The sequence below is a fragment of the Canis lupus genome, chromosome 11 (assembly GCF_048164855.1).
Source record: "Canis lupus baileyi chromosome 11, mCanLup2.hap1, whole genome shotgun sequence".
Lineage (NCBI taxonomy): Eukaryota > Metazoa > Chordata > Mammalia > Carnivora > Canidae > Canis > Canis lupus.
In genome coordinates this window covers 20,997,489-21,017,365 of record NC_132848.1, presented here as the reverse complement: position 1 = coordinate 21,017,365, position 19,877 = coordinate 20,997,489, and the positions used below count along the sequence as shown (strand labels likewise).

The 19,877-nt window shown below is 49.7% G+C and overlaps 2 long non-coding RNA genes across 6 annotated transcripts in view; one reads left to right on the top strand and one right to left on the bottom strand.

Annotated features, from left to right (window-relative positions):
• The window catches only part of LOC140642637 (uncharacterized), a 35,226-nt gene that overhangs the window by 7,131 nt on the left and 8,218 nt on the right, over positions 1-19,877 (bottom strand). The window contains exons 2-6 of one of the 5 annotated variants that reach the window (XR_012039057.1): positions 16,029-16,087; positions 14,092-14,796; positions 11,015-13,471; positions 10,396-10,617; positions 8,088-8,163 (exon numbers count right to left, since the gene is read on the bottom strand). This is a non-coding gene — a long non-coding RNA (uncharacterized lncRNA). Of the gene's footprint in view, positions 1-7,447; positions 8,164-10,395; positions 13,472-14,091; positions 14,797-16,028; positions 16,088-19,877 lie in introns of all 5 variants that reach the window. The other 4 variants (XR_012039055.1, XR_012039054.1, XR_012039058.1 and 1 more) reach the window with 4 other exon arrangements.
• On the top strand, positions 12,697-18,105 carry LOC140642638 (uncharacterized). Its single transcript, XR_012039059.1, has 3 exons — positions 12,697-13,523; positions 15,027-15,171; positions 16,096-18,105. It is a non-coding gene; the product is annotated as an uncharacterized lncRNA (long non-coding RNA).

Here is a 19,877-nt window from a genome sequence, read left to right as displayed (position 1 = left end):
TGTATTCAGCACAGTTAGCCTTCAAAAGTGAAGAAGTACTTTCTCAGACAAATAAAAACTGAGGACACTTGCCGACAGAAGACCTGCTCTTCAAGAAATGATAAAAGACATTCTTCAGAGAAAAGGAAAATTATATAGATGAAAACTCAGATCTACAGAAAGAAATGAAGAGCACCAGAGAAAGAAGAAAAGTCTAATAAAATATTTTATTTTGCTTATTCTTAATTTAATAGATAACTGTTCAAAGTAATAATAACAATAAGGTACTAGGTGATTAGAATATATTAATGAGTGAAAGGAATGACAGCAATATTATAAGGAGTGGAGGGGGGAGATCCAGAATACTCTGCTATCCCTACACCACCTGCAACCTGACTACACGGTGTCATTTGAAGATAGATAAGTTGTGAATGCATATTGCAAAGGCTAGGGAGATATATACGTATAAATGTATACTAACAGAGGACAGAAATGGAATGATAAGATGCTCAATTAAAACTAGAGAAAGCAGAAAAAGAGAGGAATTTTTTTTAATGTCAATAACTGGCAAGTGTAATGAATAGAAAACAGTTAGAACCATGGTAAGTAGTGATCCACCTCTACCTATAATTACTTTAAAGGTGAATAGTCTGAATACACCCAAGGAAAGGCAGTTACTGTCAAAGTGGATGACAAAGAAACTATAGGTTATGTATAAGAAACCCTTTTTCAATTCAAAGACACAGATACATTGAATCAAGAGGTGGAGAAAGATATACCATGTCAATACCGATCAAAAGAAAACTTAGGGGACTTCATTAATTTCAGACAAAGCACCCTTCAAAATAGGGAAAATTATCAGGAATAAAGAGGAGCATTACATCATGATAAAAGGATCAATTACCCACAGATACATAAGAGTCTTTAACGTGAACTCACCTAACAAGTGTCAAAATATGTGGGGCAAATAACTGAGAGAAATACAAGGAGAAACAGACAAATCCACTATTGGAGTTGAAAACTTCAACACCCCCCATTAGTAATTGACAGATCCAGCAGACACGAAATCAGTAAGGACATAGTTGAACCGAACAGCACTATCAATCAACTGGATATAATTGACATTTATAGAATTCTTCACTCAACAACAGCAGAACACATGCTCTTCCTAAGCTCACATGGGACGTTAACCAAAATAGACATTCTTAGCCATAAAACACACCTTCACAAATTTAAAAGAATATAAATCATAGAAAGTATTCTTGCATACCACAACAGAATTAAACTTGAAATCAATAACAGAAAACAAGTTGGAAAATCTCAAAATGCTTGGAAAGTAAACTACACACTGCTAAATAACACATGGATCAAAAAATATCTCAAGAGAATTTTTAAGATATATTTAATTAAATGAAAATGAAAGCCCAATCTATCAAAATTTGTGAGATGCATCAAGAACAAGGCTTAGAGGGAAATTTATAGCATTGAGTGCATCTATCAGAAAAGAAGAAAGACAGAAAATCAATATTCTACCTTAAGAAACTCTTAAAAGAAGAGCAAATTAAAGTAAGTAGAATAAAATAAATAATAAAAATTGGAGCAGAAACAAAAATTGGCAATCAATTGAGATCAATGAAACTAAAAGCTGGTTCTTCAAAAAGATCAATAAATGTGATAAACTTCTAGCTGCACTAAGCAAGAACTAAGTATAGACACAAATTACTGATCAGAAATCAAAGCATGATCATCACTGATTCCATAGACATTAAAAAGATAATAAAGGAACTCATGAGCAACTCTGCCCACTACTATTTATCAGATGTAGTCTATCACCACTTCTATTCAAATCATCCTAGATGTCCTAGCTAATGCAATAAGACAAGAAAAAAAAAAGCTATACAGATACAGATAGGGAAAGAAGAAATAAAGTGGTTCTTGTTTACAGATGACATAATTGTCTTGCAGAAAATCCTAAAAAATACACACACACACACACACACACACACACACACCACCTTAGAAGTAATAAGTTATAAAGCAAGGTTGCAGGATACAGGGTCAGTATATAAAAGTCAATTGCTTTTATGAGCAACGAACAATTAGAATTTGAAATTAGAAACACAATATCACTTACGTTAGCAAAAAAAAGTAAATACTTACATATAAATCTAACTATATCTATACAAGATATACATGAGGAAACTAACAAAATTGATGAGAAGAATCAAAGAAGACCAAAATAAATGGAGACCTTTTCATCTTCATGGATTGTTAATATGTCAATTCCTTTCAACTGGATCTATAAAGCCAAGGCAACCACAAAATTCTACCGTGTTAGTTTGTGGATATGGAAAATCGATTCTAAATTTTATCTGAAAAAGCAAAGATCCATAATAACCAACCTAATATGAAGAAAAACAAAGTCAGAGGACTGATAATACTTGACTTCAAGATTTATTATAAAGCTTCAGTAATCAAGAAAATACTGTATTAGAAAGAAAAGAATAAAAAAAAATAGATTAGAGCACCTAGATGGCTCAGTTGGCTGAGTCTCTGACTCTTCATTTTGCTTCAGATAATGATCTTGGGATCATGGGATCAAGTCCCAAGTTGGGCTCTATGCTGGGTATAAAGCCTGCTTGGGATTCTCTCTCTCCCTCTGTCTCTGCCTCTCCCTACTGCCTTTTCTCTCTCTCTCTCTCTCTCTCTCAAAAAAATCAATAGAACAGAATATAAAGCCCAGAACAGAACTACACAAATATAAGCAATTGATCTTTTCAAATGAGCAAAGGCAATTTAAAGGAGAATAGTCTTTTCAAGAAATAATGTTGAACATTTGCACATCTATACACAAGAAAAATAAATTTAGACACAAATCTACTTCACACACACACACACCTAACTCAAAATGGATCATGAACCTAATTTTAAAATACAAAACTACAATTTTGTTTTTTTTAAAGATGTTATTTATTCATGAGAGACAGAGAGAGACAGAGGAGGCAGAGACAGAGATAGAGACAGAGACAGAGACAGAGACAGAGACAGAGGGAGAAACAGGCTCCATGCAGGGAACCCAATGTGAGACTTGATCCCGGGACTCCAGGACCATGTCCTGAGCAAAAGGCAGACACTCAACTACTGAGCCACCCAGGCGTTCCAAACTACAAAATTTCTAAAAGATAACATAGGAGAAAATCTAGGTTACAGGGTTTAGAGATGACTATTTAGATACTACATCAAAAGCATTATCCATGAAAAAATTGACAGGTTGGATTTCACTGAAATTAACATTTTCTACTCTGCCAAAGATACTGTTAAGAGAATGAGGACAAGCCACAGACTGAGAGATAGTTGTTGCAAACTACATATGTCATAAAGTACTCATATCTAAAATACACAAAGAAGTTGTTAACACTAAGTTTCTCAAACTTATTAAAACAACAGTAAGAAAACAACCAACCAAGTTTTTAAAAATGAAGAAAAGATCTGAACAGAAATCCCACCAAAGAAGATTTACAGATAGCAAATGAGCATTTTAAAATATATTCAACATTGTATGTCAGAAAATTGCTAACTAAATCAACAAGATACCACCAGACACCTATTAGAATGGCAAAATTCCAGGACACTGACATTCTGGTGAGGATGTGAAGCAACAAGAACTCTTATTCATGGATGGTGTGGGAATGCAGAATAGTACAGCCTCCGTTGGCAGTTGGGCAGTTTCTTACAAAACCAAACATACTCTTACCAAGAGATCAGTAATTGTGCTTTTAGGTATTTACCCAACTGATTGGAAAACATGTCTATAATAACAACAATGACAACAACAACAAAATCTAATAAATGTTTGATGTGATCTTATTCAGTTTCCAGTCCCCCCCCCCCAAAAAAAAAAAAAACAGAAGAAACTAAGATTTTCTTCAGTAGATGAAGGGATAAAAAAACTGTAATACAGCTGTATATCGTAATGCTATTCAGCAATTTAAAACAAATGAGTGATCAAGCCATGAAAAGACACTGAAGAACCCTAAATGGACATTGCTAAGTGAACATAGCCTCTCTGAAAAGGTCCCATAATATATTATTTCAATGATGTGGCATTATAAGAAAGGCAAAGCTATGGAGGCAGTAGGGAGAGATGTGTAGGTGAAGCACAGGTGATTTGCAGAGTGGAGGAAGTATTCTGAAGAAAAGTGTAATGGTGGGTGATGACATTATGCATTTGTTAAAACTCAGAGAACTTTACAACACAAAGAGTGAACCAAAGTGTAAACTATGGACTTTAGTTAATAATAATATATCAATATTGGTTCATTAATTGTAACAAATGTACCACACTAATGCAAGATGTTAATAATAGAGGAAAGTGTATGGAGATGGAGCCATATGGGAGCTCTATGTGCTATCTGTTCAATTTTTCTGTAAATCTAAAACTCTAAAAATTAAGTCTATTAATTAAAAATGTGTATACTGAGAGACTGTCAGGTTTATGAAGATGAAACAATTAAGCAGACACAGCCACCGCCTTTAACGACTCACTGTCTGGTGGAAGAGACAGCAACATAAGTCAGCAATTATGGAGTGTGGATGGATGCAAAACAGGAAATGTAGGAGATGGGGGGTACCAAGGATAAAACAATTAGGTCTGTGGAGAAAAAGAGGTCAATGAAAGGCTTCTATAAGCTATAAAGGGCTGTAAAATATAAATCTGTTATTATTGTGGTGGTTGTTATTAGTCTTATGGCATTTCATTTACTTTCTCAGACAAACAAAACAGAGAGAATTCATCACCTACAAACCTGCTCTGCAAGAAAGGTTTAAAAATGTATTTCAAGGAGAAGGTAAATGACATAGGTCAAAAACTTGGATCTACATTTAAAGAGGAAGAGTAACAGAGAAGAAAAAAATGAAGGTAAAAGTCTTTTTTTATTCTTAATGGATCTAAAAGATAATCAATTTCTTGAAATAATAACAATATATTGAGTGATAATAGCATATGGAGAGTTAAAATAAATGACAGCAGTGCCATAGTGATGGGAAGGAGAAAGTGATACCATAAGCACAATGTATGTAAAGCAGTATAGTATTACTGGAGATGGACCCCAAATATTCAACTTTATATTAGAAACTCCAGGACAACCACTAAAGAGTATAATCATTTACTAAGAAATGAGAGGAAATTCAATCATATAAAATGCCCAATTAAAACCATAATAGGCAGAAGAAAAAAGAGAAAAGAAATGAAAAACAAATGCAATAAATAGAAAATAATTACAAACATGGTAGAAACTAATCCGACTACACCAATAATCACTCTTAATGGGAATGGTCCAAATATACCAAAACCAGAATGTCATAGTAAATAAGAAAAAAGAGGGAGATCTAACTATAAGCAGTCTCCTAGAAACCCACTTTAAATATAAAGACACAGAGAGGCTAGAAGTAAAGGGATAAAGAAAGCTATATCAAACTAACAATAATAAAAATAAAGTTGGAATAACTACAAAATTTTAGATGCATCCAACTTCAGAACAAGGTAAAGGGGTCAATTCTCCACAAACATATAACATTCCTAAACATGTATGCACCTACCAACAGAACATCAAAATACACAAAGCAAAATCTGATAGAATCACAAGGATAAATAGACAAATCCACTATGACTGTTGGAGACTCCAACACTCTTCTGACCCAGCATATTAGTGGGGACATAGTTGAACTGAGAAGCACCACTGATCAACTTGATTTAATTGACATTCATAGAATATTTCATCCAACAATAGTTCAATGCATATTCTTCTCAAGTTTTCCTGAGACTCAGCAAGACAGACCACATTTTGGCCCATAAAACACAGCTTAACAAATTTTTTAAAATAGAAATCAGACAGAGTATGTTCCCAGACCACAACAAAGTTAAAAATAAAATGCAGAAAAGTAGCTGGAAAATCCCAAATGACTTTGAGATGGAATAACACACTTTTAAATAACACATGGGTTAAAGAAAAAGACTCCAGAAAAGTTAAAGCCAACTAAATGAAAATTAAAATACAACAAATTAAAGGACATCCCGTAAAAGACCTGATTAGTATTCTTCAAAACTGCCAAGGTCATTGAAAACAAGAAATGTCTGAAAAACCACCACATCCAACAGGAGCTAAATATAATGTGGGATCCTAGGACATTGGTTAACAACAGAGAAAATCTGAGTAAAGTACAGATTTTAGGTAACAATACTGTATCAACATGGGTTAGTTAGTAGTAATAAATGGACCACATTAATGTATATGGTTAAAAATAAAGGAATTGGGATGTGGGATATATGGGTCCTCTTTGTATCTGTGATTTTCCTGTAAAACTAAAACTGCCCTAAGATTTTAAAAGTTTATTTAATAAAAATGTACAATCAGAATCTGCGTTACACAGTGAATAAAGTGCTTTGAGGGAAATTTATAGCTATTAGTGTATATATTACAAAAGAAAAAAATCTAAATTCAGCAAGTTACTTTCAACCTTAGGAAACTGGAGAGAGCAGAGTAATTAAAACTCAAACAGGAAAAAAATAATAAAAATTAGAGCAGATCAATTAAGTCAAAGAGTAGAAATCAGCAGAGAAAAATCAATGAAACCAAAAATAGATTCTTTTAAAAAAATCAATAAAATTGAAAACCCTTAGCTAGTCTAACCAAGAAAATAAAGGAGAGGACATCAATTATTAATATCAGAAACAAAAGAGGATCCATCATCCCTGATCTCATGGATGTTAAAAAGAAAATAAAAGAATCCTACGAACAAGTTTATGCCCACAAATTTGATAACTTAAATTCAATAGACCAATTAATTCCTCGACAGACACAAACTACCAAAACATCCATAAGGAGAAATAGATCATCTGAATGGTTTATATCTATTGAGAAAATTGAATAAATAGTTAATTCATGTTACAAAAAAAAAAAAAGCAGGAAACAAAAAACACAGCACCAGTCCAATTGTTTCACTGGTAAATTCTGTCAAACATTTAAGAAAGAAATTATACTGGGGCCCCTGGGTGGCTCAGAGGTTGAGTGTCTGCCTTCGGCTCAGGGCGTGATCCTGGGGTCCTGGGATCGAGTCCCGCGTTGGGCTCCCTGCATGGAGCCTGCTTCTCCCTCTGCCTGTGTCTCTGCCTCTCTCTCTCTGTGTCTCTCATGAATAAATAAAATCTTTAAAAAAAATTGCCAATTCTTCACATCCCTACCAGAAATTAGAAGCAGAGGAAATATTTCCAACCCATTCCATGAGGTCCGCGTGACCTTGATATCAACACCAGCCAGACAGTATGAGAAAGGAAAGCTACAGACCAGTGTCTCTCACGAGTGTAGACGCGACCCTCCCCTGGACCTGGTCAATGCAACAGCACATCGCGCTCCAACCTTCAGCCTCCATTTCCCCGCCTCCCCGGCTGATGGAGCAGGGGACAGCCCACCTGGCATGGTGTTGCTGCCATCTGGCAGATGGGGCCTCCAGCAGACCCCGGGGCCCTTGTTGGAGCAGCGGCCTGGGACACGGGGAGCACATCTGCCCTCAAACAGCGGTCTCCGTCGCTGGCGTAGCTGAGCGTGGGCCTGGCTCTGGTGGTCACCCCAGGTGTCAGCTGTGGCTTCAGCACCCCAGCCGGGACGGGCTCCCCAGGAATGCCCGGGGCCCCAGCAGGACCTAGACGGGGCCTTCTGTGATCTGCTCTGCTCAGGCAGCATCAGCGGAGCCACCAAGTCTGGTCCCCATCATCCCTGTGCACCTGCTGGTACCTGTTCCCAGTCCCCAGCCCTGGACGTGCAGCCGGCAGCTTTGAGAGCCTCCACACCGTTTGCACGCTCCTGAGGACAAAGCATCTCCAGCTTACACGACACCCACTGGGAGGGATCGTCCTGGGCACCCGGTGTCGCCCCCACATTCCCCTCCTGGAGCCCCCCACCCCACGGCCCGGCGTTGGTGCTCCCTCTGCAGACACCGCACTTAGGGCTGATCTTGCTTGTGCACTTATTTACTAGCTTGTTGTCTGTGGTTAGACGCACACACCCACACACACACCACAGCACATATGGTGCACACAGCACACCACGCACGTGAACATAGGCTCCTGCTTGCAGGGGGCTTTGCTCATCTTGCACACTCGTGTTGACTCCACGCCCAGCTCAGCACCTGGACAAAGAAGGAATGAATGATGAGTGAGTGAATGAATGAGGTGGGAGGCACCCCTGTCTGCAGGGAGGGGTGTAGGGTTTGCAGCCAGCTGGACCTGTGTCCAAATCCTGGCTCCATAATTTAGCAGCTGCATTGACAGGGACAAGGCCGCCATCGGAGATTTGTGTGCGGAGCAGGGGGAGAGACACCTGCCACTCCTGTGACCCCGCGGGTGCAGATGCCATCAAGGCAAACCAGCCGCTCCGTCCGACTGTCATCACATGATGGAGGAAGTCCCCTGGTCTGTCCTAACCTGAAATGCCACCAAGAAATAAAGTGTTCCCCGCCACCTTGCTGACCACTGAGAGCGTTTGGAAAGACCCGGAATACCCAGCCATGGGGGGACGGGGCACCCAGGTCATAAACACGTTCACAAAGAGTTGAGCCCAAAGACACACTTCGTGTGCGGCCGCCCTTCTGTTGTGGGAAAGCGCTGGGCCAGGCAGTGACCAAGGCTCCGTCTGCGCAGTAGGGACCCCGGGCTCCTGTTCCTGCTCAGCCCGACTCCAGGGTGCTGGATCGCTGGGCAGCTCTCCCCCAGTAGGACTCCACGTGGTGGGGGTTCCACAGCTGCTGGAGGGAGCAGGGGACACGGTCTGTGGGGCACTCAGAATAGGGCCTGGCCCGCGGCCCCATCAGCTGTTCCAGTTTAGAGTTTGGAGACAAAGGAAAGGTCCAGAAGGAAACAGAAAAAAAAAAGGGGGGGAAGAAGAAAAAAGAAAAGAAAGAAAGAAAGAAAGAAAGAAAGAAAGAAAGAAAGAAAGAAAGAAAGAAAGAAAGAAAGAAAGAAAGAAAGAAAGAAAGAAAGAAAGAAAGGACAAAAAAAGAAACCTGGAAAAAAAAAGAAAAAGGTAGTAATAGCTTTTGCTTGAGTGACTGGATTAGGATTATTTTCTTTTCACTCTTCTCTGTTTTCTATAGTGTGCATGTAATGCTTTTGGAGGGAAAAATACCACTTAAATGGAAGTGAAGTGCCCCGGAGCTGGTGGCCGGCCGGGCGGGCGGGCGGGCGGGCAGGGGGTGCAGGCGCCTGCTGAGAACGCCGCCGAGCATCCTTCCTCTTGAGACAAATCCACTTGGAACCACTTCATCCCCGCGTAGAGCGGATTGCAGCTGAGACCAGCCGGAGGACGCGCCAGTTCCTGCAACACCTTTCTGGAACACGCCGCCCGCCCGGCGCTGCTCGGCAGCCTGGGGAAGACAGGCAAGCGGCTGGCTCGCTGGCTCAGGCTCTGAATCTCTTTGTTAGTTGAAGCCAAAAAAGATTGTCTTCCCCAGACATTGTTCTAATCAAGCTCCTGGAGGGTTGGGGGGGGGGCTCTCCAGGTGCAGAGCCTGGGACTCCCTCATGGGGGTCACCCAAGTCCACCCGGCATGTCCCTCCCGCGGCTCCACAGATGCACAGACGGGACCCCGACAGCCTCTCCAGTCGGAGAGCCAGGGCCCCGGGAGGGCAGAGGCGTCCTCTGGCCGCGAGCTGCTGGCCGGCCCGGGGGGCCTGTGCCCAAGGGGCTGCTGGGCAAGTGTTTTCAGTGCCCTATGCCTTCGGATGCAATTTTCTGACACTGAGTCACGAAAGATTCGGCGCCCTTCGTAGGTGCCAGCCTCGGAGAAAGACACCGTGGACTATTTTTAAATGTGCAAGACAGGGCCCTTCCTTTGAGGAGCTGGTGGTGGTCATCCACGGATGTGCGTGAGAAGCAAGGCACCGCCCCGTATCACGAAGGCCCCTCCATGGGCCGGCCTGAGGCTACCCCGGCCTGACCCCTCCGCTCAGCCCAGGAGCACTCGCTGGGTGCTTGTCTGCACCGGCTTTGGGCACAAAGCAGGCCACGAGTGTCCCCAGCCCCGCTGGCTAAGCATTTGGCACCCGTGCGAAGCCACAGAGCTAGTGAGTACGGAGACCCGAGGCGGGGAGGGCTGCCCGCCAGCAAGGAAGGGGTCGGAGCACCGTAGGACTTAGCTCGATGTCACAGAGGGGACAGTTGTAGTGGGCTGGACACGGTGCAGATGGGAGGTGAGTGGGCACAGCCCCAGCTGCCTCACGTCCTCCACGCCCTGCCCGACCCCGTCAGGATAGGCCTGATGTCCAGAGCCCTCAGGAGCCCACGCGCCACCCCCTGTCCCCCCGGAATCCAGGAAGGGACTTCTGGAGGCTGAAGCCCCTGAAGTGTCCCAGCGTGGACTCACCCGGGGAAGCCAGCGGGGCTCCTGCCGTCACCGCCGCACCCAGCACCTGCGGCCTCAGAGCGGGGCGCGTGCACTGCTGCCCAGGACTCGCTGAGCTGGGGAGCACAGGTCCACAGAGGGGACGGAGCACCATCGGGGCTTGCACACAGGGTGTCAGCGAAGTCACAAGCGGTCAGAGACACACGTGGATGGCATGATACGATTGGCGCTGACGTAGGGGACCTGGGGAGTGGCGGAGGCATGCCCGTGTACGTCAGCACGATGGGAGGGCTGAAGACCACCCCCGCTCAGGCTGCGGGGCCGGGCGAGGCCGGTGAGGGCGCAGGGCCAGCGTCCCTGGTTCTAACTATTTGCGTTTATTTTCACAAACAGGGACCCGAACTGCAAGACTAGCGACGGCGACCCCGTGTTAAAGCCACACAGTGTTGCCCGGCAGCTTATCGGCCATGGAGACTGGACATTTCCTACACCCCAGGCCAGAAGGTTCTGCAGGCTGCTCCTCGGGCTCCAGCAGACCCAGGGCAGGGCGCAGGTGCTGCGTGTGCCCCGGGCGTGCACTGCACGGATAGCGGGTAAGCCGGAAGTCTGTGACGCAGGGGCTGGACGGTGAGGGGCTCACGTGGCAGACGGGGACGCAGAGACGTCGGGGACCGCGGTTCCTCCTCACGAAGCACAGTTCCTCGGCAGGAAGGTGCTGGCTCTTGGCCCGAGGCTCTCGTGTGCATGACTCCACGGCAGAGCAGGGGCGGGCGGGGGTTCAAGAAAGCAGAGGCCGGGACGCGAGCTCCCGGGGCCCCCTGGCCCGACCTGCGGACGTGGGACACGGGAGTGGGACGTCGTGGCACAGCCACCCGGCCGCAGGCGTGGCAGAGGGACAAGTGCCTGGGAGGCAGACGGGGACAGCGCTGAAGCCCTCCTGACCCCGACGGGAGACAACGGTGCTGCGTCCCCATGAGCACACCTCCCTGGTCCGCACCGGGTCCGGCCGGCTTCGGGCTCCCGCCCCACAGGCCCCACACACAGGCCCCCGGCTCCGCCCCGAGGAGGGCCCCGCGCGTGCAGCCCTCACGGTCGCCCTGGAGGAGACCCTGCCCCCGCCCGGCCGAGCAGACACGGGGGGCGGCCGCAGGCCCGGGAGGAGGGACAGGTGTCCGAGTCCAGAAAGCACCTGCGGGCAGATCTGGGCGAGCACCGCCCAGGGCCTCGGAGTCCTGGCGCCCTCCTGAGTGGCCGGTCCCAATGCTGTGTCGTGGGTCAGGAGGTGGCGCCGGGGCCAGCGCAGGTGCGGCAAAGGGCGAGCGGCAAGGGCGTGAGCCCCGGGGGGTCCTTCCCTAGGAACCTGCCGACCACCTACCTCGGGGCCACACAGAATCGGGGCCAGCGCCCCACAGCTGCTGCCAGGAGCCCAGCATGAGGCACGTGCCTGGAACCCTCCCCGGTCACCCGGCCGAGCCCACGGAGAGGCCAGCTCCCTCCCTGACACCTCGTCTGCATCCTCCTCGAGCACCCGCGATGGCATTCAGAGCCTACAGCCACCCCCGTTCCTCTCCGTGTCTCCCTGTGTCCTCCCCGTATCTCTCTGTCTCTCTGTGTCCTCCCCGTATCTCTCAGTGTCCCCCTGTGTCTCTCTGTGTCTCCCCGTGTCTCCCTGTGTCTCTCAGTGTCTCCCTGTGTCTCTGTCTCTCCGTGTCCTCCCCATGTCCTCCCCATGTCTCCCTGTGTCTCCCCATATCTCTTAGTGTCTCCTCGTGTCTCTCTGTGTCTCTCCATGTCCTCCCCATGTCTCCCTGTGTGTCTCTGTGTTTGCCTGTGTCCTCCCCGTGTCTCCCCGTATCTCTCAGTGTCTCCCTGTGCCCAGCAGGGCCGCCGGATGGAGGCGAGTGGGGACAGGTCACAGACACAGGCCACGGCCAGGCCGCAGCCTAAAGGGAGTCGGAGCCGCACACCCCTCACCAGAGCAGCACACGGTCTCTGCCCCCCAGTTCTGAGAGCTTCCCGGTCCCCGTGGAAACAGAGGGACCCCCAGACGCGTGTTCATAGAGCGACACCCTCCTCCCGGGGTGTCCGCGTTAAACGGACGATCATTCTCGAGAAACTGAGAGACCGTCCTGCTGGTGGATTTCTGCAGCCACGGCGCAGGCAGCCCTTTTGTGGATACACGGTTAGGAACTGTTTTTCCATAAATTAGCACAAGAGAAAAACCCATAAAATTTGTCAGGAGGCTTCAGAATTGTGCTATTTTCACAGAGTACACATTGGGGCGTGCGGGGAGCCATATGGCATCTCAGGGCTGGGAAGGCGGGCGGCCCACAGACCCTGCCCTCAGCCCCGCGGCGCCGCCCGCAGAGGGACTGGCGGTCATCGCTCACCACGCGGTCCAGCATCGCTGGGGTCCCACCTGCTCCTCCCAGCTGTAGGGAACATTAGATAATGGAACAGACACCACAGCGCGAGTGTTAACTAGGTGCCAGGTGCCGGGCGAGGTCCCCACGCGTGTCCCCGGTGCAGGCAGCAGGTGCATCATGACCTCTTGGGCTGGACAAGCCCAGTGGGGGCAGCAGCTGGGAGTGTCCCTGACAGTCAGGGGACAGACACCAATGGGATCAGTGCCAGTGGTGACCTGCGCCCCCGACCTCCCCCGACCGCTTCTCTCTGCAGCCATGAAGGGTAGGCACGTGCCCATCTGGGGCTGGTAAGCCACGCACAGAGGAGTGGGACCCGGTGCTCGCGGGACACCTGCTCCATCCCGGACGGCCAGCTTGACTCCCAGGCAGACCCCTGAGGTTGGGAACATCATTCCCACGTTCCGCACAATTGAGTGCTAAAGCTCAGAGAGGTTAGGTCACCTGCCCAGGGTCACATGGCTCGTGGGTGGCAGAGTGGATCCACAGCCACTGCGTCCCAGCAGGCCGGCTGGGTTGCACGGTCCACTCGATTCCTCGCTGGCCTGCAGGCTGCGGCCTCCTACGAGGGCAGGCTTCTCCAGGGTCCCCGGCTCATGGAACAGACTCTCAGCGGAGGGATGAAGGACGACAGAGGGAAGGCCACTCGCCGTGTTGTGCTGGGTTCCCAAGGACTGTGCCAGACAACAGGGGCTCCAGTGACCCCACCCTCAGTCCAGGATGAAGGTTGGAGGGGATAGGAGGAGGGGAGAGGAGAGGGGAGGGCAGCAGGGGTGGGGAGGAGGGAGAGGAGGGAGAAGAGGGAGAGGGAGGAGGGGAGGAGGGGAGGGAGGAGGGAGGGAAGAGTAGGGGAGAAAGTTGGAAGGAGGGGGAAGAGAAGGAGGAAGAAAGGCAGAGGGGGGAGGAGGGGGAAAGGAGGAGGGTGAAGGGAGGAGGGAGGGTGCAGGGAGGAGGGAGGGAGGGGGCAAGGGGGAAGGGGTAGGAGGAGGGAGGTGACAGAGAGAGGAGGGAAGACAGAGGAGGAGGGAGGAGAAGGAAGGAGAGAGGGGAGGAGGGGAGAGGAGGGAAGGACGGGAGGAGGGAGGGAGGGGAGGAGGAAGAAAGAGGAGGAGGGAAGGGGTGTTTCCAGAGGACCCGTTCCCATACATGTAGCTTCCCGGGCCCCTTCTGGAGCGTGATCTCCAGCCCCGCAGCTGACGGCGCGCAGGGTCCCCGAGCCCCCGGAGCCCCTGAGCCCCCCAAGCCCCCCTAGCACAAAGGCTCTGCCCCCCCACCCCGCAACCTCGCTCCTCACCTGTGCACGTCCAGGGGCTCGCGGCCATCGGGCCCACCCCACCCGGCCGCCGCGGCCGCCCCTCCATCCAGGCCCGGGCCCCTCGGCCCACGGGAGGGAGTGCGCCGCCAGCGAGCACAGGAGCTGGCGGGTGTCGGCCCGGCCGGCCTCCGCCCGCCCCTGGGTGTCTGCTGGAGGAATGAGCAATCCCGGATGAGAACTTGACAGTGGAATTTGAAATGATGTTTCCTCACAAATGAATTCTAAAATAAACACTGGAGCCGGCGTACATTTCCTGCGCCCCGCTTCTCCGCAGCCCAGATTCACTGACGGTCTTGTCGGTTATAAATTGCAGCCTGCATTCCTCATATCAAAATGCACAGCTAGTGATATTTAACTCTAAAGAAATATATCCTCCGGCAATGAATACAGTCAGAAATTACTCACTGAATTTAACCAAGGGGAGAACGATGCCGTCGAGATGTACTGCATAAATTCAGAAATGTGGGACAATGGCCGTCATTTATTAACATTTTATCTCCTCCTGGGAATGTTTGACCTTGCTTCAGCAGTTTTATTGGGAGCAAAAGCTCTGGAAGCTCCCATGTCCCCTTTTCGGAAAGCAACCTGTGCCGTTCAAAGTAGTGGAAACCACCCAAGTTGTCTTGTTCATTCCTGATGTTTTCGTTAACCTGGAAGTGGTGGGGGGGAGCAAAGCCCTCTCCCCTAAAAAAAAAAAAAAAAAAAAAAAAAAGCGGCCTTTGGATGCACCGTGTGGAAATTCAGGTCCTTTAAACATGCTTCAGTTCATAAAGGGAAATGAAAGCAATTTAATTGTGATAGGCAGGGTTTGTGGCAAGAGCCGGGCCCCCCCGAGGATGGCCGGTTGGAGGCAGAGAGTGGGGGGCCGTGCACCAGGCGGGCACGGCCAGATTGAAGCTGGTCGTTCCTGCCAGGGCCGCACGCGAACACGGGTGCTGCGAGGTGCCAAGGGCAGCGCACCAGGCTCTCAGACACGTGGAGGGACGGCGGTGGCTCCTGGCCTCTGCTGCCAGCTGTCTAGGGCAGAGGCAATGTAGGTGGGCAGCCGGTGGCCAGGAGGTAAGCATCACATTTCAGGGGGTGTGCAAGGTGCCAAGATGGGGACCACGGCGGTGCCCCGGGCACTCAGTCCATCCTTCGCCCACCCCCTGCTTCACACACACACCTGCCCGGAGGTCCTCTCAGCCCACCTCCTCCCTAGTGTGCACAAGTGCACGGGGCATGGGGAGGCAGCCCAAGGGGTTGGGGACCTGATGGGGACCACAGGGCCCTTCATCCCCATAATTTGCTGAGGTGAAGATGGGGGACGCACTCGGCCACTGTAGACTTTCACCCCACATCCCAACATCCTGAACACGGCGGACGAGAGTTCATCAGGCAGGTGCTGAGTGCCCAGCAGGTCCCGCGATGGCTTGAGGTGCTGCGCCCACCACCCAGACCCCCTGCCCCAGACACACTGCAGGGAGGGGCAAATGCAGCTCCTCTGTTTCTACATCGAGTGACCACACAGGTTTTGCAAATGTAATATTCGCTTATGGTAAAGAACTAGAGCTACTCCAAACGTATGAAGAAGAAAGCACACGGGGGCACCTGGGTGGCTCAGTGGTTGAGCGTCTGCCTTCGACTCAGGTCATGATCCCGGGGTCCTGGGATCAAGTCCCACATCGAGCTCCCTGCAGGGAGCCTGCTTCTCCCTCGGCCTGTGTCTCTGCCTCTCTGTGTGTCTCTCATGAATAAATAAATGAAATCTTAAAAAAAAAAAAAAAGAAGAAGAAGAAAGCAACCAATCACTGCAAACCCTTTCACCCAGAAACACCAGGCGGGGATAAAAACTCCAGATGGCTCTTGATAGAGAGACAGGAGATGCAGAGACGGAGACGAGCAGACAGGCAGCTATGGGATGGAAATAACCATACCTCCCAAGATGAGGGTCCTGATGGCATCGGCAGCAAGATCGTGATTTTCCTTTACTTCCCTTAAAAGGATAAGAGAGAAGAGAAGAGGGATTGAAGAAACCGCTGAACTTAGCTGTTCCTTGACCACCGGCATTATTATCCTGTTACCTCCAAGAAGAAGGAAAACAAGCACATTGAAACCTTAGGTGGACCTTGTTCCTTTTCCCTCTGCACATTTTCGTTTGCACATTTTCACTTCATGCTGTACCCATGGCCCCTCACAGGGGGCCACCCTGTCCTCACCTCCAGCTCCCCTGACGTTTCTTCAACCCTGCCTTTCATTCTTGCAGAGGTCGATGTTGTTCCAAGACAATAGTTCATGCAGTAGTTTTTGTTTCGTGATAATTTTTAAAGGGCTGTGTGTTCACTTCCTGTCCCTGGACCTCCCCCCACTTCCTGCCCACTCCCACCCCCACCCTGCCACCCCCGTCTCCAGAACCATGTTATTCAACTGGACTCTCTAGCAGGTGTTTTATCCATGTCTCCTTCCAGGGCTCCCGTGTTGGGGAGGTCATGGAGGGATTGGACACAGGGAGACAATTTAGCTGGGTATAATAGTTCCGCTCGATGCATCTTCCCCCGGGGATGACTGATTCATGTCTGTGGGCCCCTCCCCTGGGCTCTCAGGGAGGCTATCCTTGAATGTTAATGGATCAGCAAAACTTCAGTGCACGGGCTCCCCTTCTGCCCCGAGTCCACGTTGTACATCTGCTTCGTTAAACAAAAATATGTGAAAAGGAGCATTCTGAATGCAAGATAAAGAAGGAACCAATGTCCTTGGTTCCCATGAGATTAAAGTCATGCAATCCTGCATATCCTACAAACTTAAAGGCCTGCAACCTTCTAATAATCTGTAACTTTTTATGTAAAAACTGTGCATGACCTTCACCAGACGCCCCCTTCCCAGAGCAGTCTTCTTCACGAAGACTCTGTATCCAGACAGCCATCCTGACTTGGGCTGGAATAAAATGCTTCCCTTGTTTCAGGAATTCTGAAAGCTCTGTTCATTTTGTGTCCAAATAACTGACATCCGTTCTCCTGGGTTGGTAGACCCTGAGTTGAATTGGGTGTCTTCATTTTCCTTCTTTTGATTTGCCCAAATTATGTATTTTTTTCTGATTATATATATTTTTTTCAAGAAGCCGTCCTTGGTCACCTGTTCCCTGTGTTCATTCGTGCTTGAGCACAGCTGACTCTCATATTTCTATTTCAAAGAAAAACATAAATATAAAATTCTGTATGTAAATGATAACACGCTCAGGTCACAGTGAGTCCCCTGGAGATGCCACAGGCACGCAGATCCCAGTGTCTGACTCCCTGAAGGCAGAGACCTGGGTTCTGCGCTTCACCCACCGTGCTGGGGCCTGGTACTTGTGTCTGGTAGGTGACAGCGCTGTTCCGTTCCTGCCGGCACATCCAGAGAATTATCTTGTCATGTCTCTAAAGCCCAATAACCTAATCGAGATTCATCTCGAGCTGTTTCTGTGTCAGATTTTCGGATAACGCTGTCCACTCACTCAGCCCTGGGGGGCTTCATCTCCCTGGCGTTCCATGCCAGTGCCCGGTGCGCTTGCCTCAGCCTCTGTTCCAGGGCCCCCGGTTCATCAGATGTCTTCCGTGGCTAGCACCGATGGCCTCATTATCCTGCCTGCATCTTCCCCACGTGCTGCTCTGATGATCTGGAGCTCTGCCTTATGCCGGTAATTCCAGGGAAGCCAGCCTCGCCCGTCCTTGTCACTTCTGATTTATCTCCTGGGTCTCTGTGAGTGTTGTGTTCCTCGCCATGCCCTCGGCCTTCCCTCCTGGATGCAGCTTCCCTGTTTGCTCTCATTGTTCTTAGGAATCTTTTCCCAAATGATCACGAAATGCACCCCGTGCTTAGGACGCCCGGATGGCTCAGCTGTTGAGCATCTGCCTTGGGCTCAAGTCGTGATCCCAGGATCCCGGGATCAAGTCCCACATCGGGCTTCCAGCAGGGAGTCTGCTTCTCCCTCTGCCTGTGTCTCTCCCTCTCTCTGTGTCTCCATGAATAAGTAAATAAAGTCTTAAAAAATAAAATAAAATAATTCTGCCCCATGCTAAGGTTCTCTATGGAGCGGAGCTGCAGAACTGTCCCTGGCTGCAGATCTAGCTCCCCTGCAGGGTCTCCACATGCTCTTCCTTGCTGCTCCCGCTCTTGCTCAGGAGGGGAGGGACACCTGTCCACCGCCCTTTACACCTTAAGAGCAAGTGCCTTCCCTTGAGCTCCACCTGAGGCCTGCGGCTGCCGGGCCCACTCCATCAGAGCTGGGCTGTGGTTTTGTAAGACCTGGTGGTCCTCTGGGATGGTCTGCTCTTAATGGTGCTTCTCACCAGGCACTGTGTCCCATCCAGGCCTGGGGATGCCCTCAGGCTAAGGTCACTCTGTCCATCCAGACAATCAAGGTCCCAATGTTCGCTTCCCAACAACAGCTTATAAACAAAACATTAAGGTAAAAAGAGCCACTCGGATGACCCATTAGAGAGCCCCTCCCTGCCACGGCCACACCGTGAGGACTCCTTCCAGCCTCCTCTCTCGGGCCTCCTCACCCCATGGACTTTGCTCCACAGACCATCACACCACACAACACCCTACATCTGAATTTGGTCAGTTATGGTCTCCTCGATCCCAGCTGCAACCTGCAGGCAGTAGCTTTTGTCTCCATGGGCTGCTCTGTGCCCGTCCCCGGGGGCTGCAGCTATCTGAGCCACAGGTGGGATATCTCAGCTGGGACCCATAGAAAGTCCTTCCCAAAGGGGCTCCTAGTGGCTGTGCATCCACAGCCACCCCACCACTGGTTGCCTGCTGAGATGCTGTGCAGGTGTCTCCCCAAGGCCCAGGCTGTGGATGGAATCACTGCAAGGAGGCTGGCACCGTCACTACCTGCAGGTCCCCTCAGGGGCCCTGACCCCAGGCTGCTACCCTGTCCAGGTGTGTCTCAGCTGACCGGGAAACTGTCCCTTGAAACCAGCAGGCATCAAGGCAGCACATGAGCCCCTGCAGACCCGGAGGCTGGCCTCTGGTGTCTCCCGAGGGTCCGATCTGGCCCTTGGCATGCTGTCTTGCAGGCTTTGCACCCTGGTCCTCCGAGACTTCCCAGACCCCCTTTACTGAGAGATCTAGCACTCGGGTCATTCATCTAACCAGCCACTCAAAGCCTGAACCCACACTTCTGACGTGTGGGAGGAACATTCCAGGCGATGAAGCAACAATCTTGCAGGCTTGGGGCCTTGTGATAGCCCGAGGTCCTGTCCTCCCGGGGAGGGAACAGGTGACCCACATCACTAGGCCACCTTCCCTGGGGAGGGGGTGTGCAGTCTGCTCTGCCTGGAGACGGTGACCAGTCCCCCTCCCCTTGCCCCACACCTACCAAGGTTAGGATTGTCTTGGGTAAGATGGTGTAATGGGCTGATTTCTTCAGCATCCCTGAGGCAGCTCATAAGTTCTGCAGAAGATGCAACAGCTTTGAAATTGGAGCAGAGCAACAGGGGAAGGGGGGGACATGAAGGCACAGAGATCTCTGTGGACACGCTGAGGATGCAAATTGGCACCTCCTGATTTAATAAAACATGAACATATAGGGCCAGGATCCAGGGCAGCGCATGGTGACCCTTCATCCCCTGGGTCAGTGGGGACAAAGGAGCCCAGCCTCGGTCTCCACGCCACCCTGCCCCCAGCAGTCCAGTCCAGCCCTCTCGTCCCCAAACCCCCAGAAGACCCTGGCAGATGGGCCATGCGCCTGAGTGCTATGGCCACACAGGGAACCCAGATTGTCCCCTCCAGGGGCAGCA